Below are 2,414 nucleotides of genomic sequence, written 5' to 3'. Positions count from 1 at the left end.
CTACTTTATTTTTGAATATATCCGTTTCTTTATTTGATTTTTCTATAATTTTAATATTAGCAATTTAGAGTTATGTTAGCACCTCCCCTAAGTAGCTCGGGGTAAGCTAGCACCTTCCCTAATGCCACTTGCTCTAATTGTGAAATAGCCTAACCCATACCTATTTATGTCATTATTCTAACTATGAGTTTGAGGATGTTACATTATAATATATCTAATTCATCCCCATTTGTTATTCATGAACCAAACAACGTGTAAGAGGAACCAAAATATAGAAGTCCATATATAAGATTATTTATTGATTTCAAGTTAAATGATCACTTACATAACTATAACTTGAGTAATCCATAGACACATATTATTTTCCATATGAATTTCTTAGGCGGGTTAATTCAGTGCATTTATTCATAAAATAAGTATCTATATATTAGTTCTAGATATCTCACATATCTCAATCTATGAGATCAGTTGTTTCCTATAAAAGGAAAGAACACAATATGTACTAGTATCAATAGCTCTAATCATAGCCCAATCATGATAAGAACATCAACTAGGAACATTTGGAGACGTTACTTAAATGCAATAGGAATCTCACAATTATAACCATATTATAATTTCCTTTTGCACAGTAATATAATCTCATAGACTTTATATTTACTTGAGATTCAATTAAATTAATAGTAAAAATAAATAATGGCCTTTATATAGAGTATTTAAACACTTAAAATACACAAAGAATAATATCTAACTAAAATCAACAGATTGACTGTAGAGCATACTACTAACATGTCATACCGAAAGGCATCTCAACATTGTAACGACCCGAAAATCGGACCGCTACCGGCGCTAGGATTCGGGTCGACTTAAGGCCGCCGGGACCCGTAGCAAGCCAAACATACATCCTGTAAACCTGTATAATCCCATACATGATCAACAATATGCATAAAAATTTAAACTTTTCTTTTAACATCCAACTCAACCTGAACATACATGTACAAAGTCATGATCATAATCATGATCCCTCTGTGGGATCTCACCAATGCCCCAACGGGCGATACAACATGAGATGAGTTGGCTTAAACATAAACATTATAAAACATTTCTATAGATCATGTATCACAAGGGATTACAATACTCATAGGGTCAAGCACATCTATAACCTCAATATTCCTCATTACATAACATACTGTAATCTCTTACATTACATTAGTACAATTGTCATGTCCACAATCTAGCTATTACATAGACATACTTCAAAACTCTGGCTAACCTTCTGGTCTACCCTGTACCTGCACATCTGGGGTTAGGGGAGAGGGGTGAGCTACAAAGCCCAGTGAGCAGAATAATGGAAAACAATATTAAAAATCTCATGCCATTATGTAATGCAACACATCACAACTAATCACATCTCGGATGGTATTGTCACCTATAGTCCTCTACATAGTCCAACTGTGCCGGGACGTAGAATGGGTACAACCGGTCTTTCCCTTACATAACATATCATATAGTCCAACTGTGCCAGGGACGTAGAATGGGTACAACCTGGACTTCCTCTTACATCGTGCCAGGGACGTAGAATGGGTACAACCTGGACTTCCATACCATATCATGCCATAATATCATCATATCATATGAGGACTAAAGGATCATCCAACAACCAATCCACATCAACATCATAAATGCAATGCAACATATTCGTGAATTCTAATGCAAGCAACCTACTATATCTCATGGCATTCATGATGCATGGATCATGCTCAAAATTCATATTTCATTTATTTTAAAACTTAAAGTTTATTCCACTCACCTCTGGCTAGCTCTGACAAACTCTGTAGCAGCTGGCTCACTGCTGGGGTCCTCGGTTCCTCGGGTCCGAACCTACACAGGTGGACTCCAATGAGGGACCAAACATACATAAACATAACTCTAATATACTCCCCAAAAACCCCCTAAAACATCATGGAACACGTACATAAAATCATGCAAGAAATGGCTGGACAGGGCACTTTCGGCGGCAGGTTCGGCGGCCGAAAGTCCCTCCAGAGCCGAAAGTCAGGCAGGTTCGGCGGCACCTTCGGCGGCCGAAACTCCCAGACAAAGATGAAACTCATGCATGTTCGGCGGCACCTTCGGCGGCCGAAAGTCCCAGACAGAGACGAAAGTCTCCTTTCGGGGGCAACTTCGGCAGCCGAAAGGCCTGCCTCACCAGCCACGTTCGGCGGCCGAAAGTGCCTTCGGCTGCCGAACCTGGTTTCTGCCAAAGGGCAGAAACTTGGCTCCTTTATGCACATTTCGCCTCCCAAGCTCAAATCATGCATACCACTCAACCAAAACATGCAAAAATACATAAAATGGTTCCTAGGGGCCTCAAACTAGCATATACCCCAACTACAACACTTCAAACACACAAAATC

The sequence above is a fragment of the Manihot esculenta genome, chromosome 2 (assembly GCF_001659605.2).
Source record: "Manihot esculenta cultivar AM560-2 chromosome 2, M.esculenta_v8, whole genome shotgun sequence".
Lineage (NCBI taxonomy): Eukaryota > Viridiplantae > Streptophyta > Magnoliopsida > Malpighiales > Euphorbiaceae > Manihot > Manihot esculenta.
Note: the sequence above shows the minus strand (reverse complement) of the source record.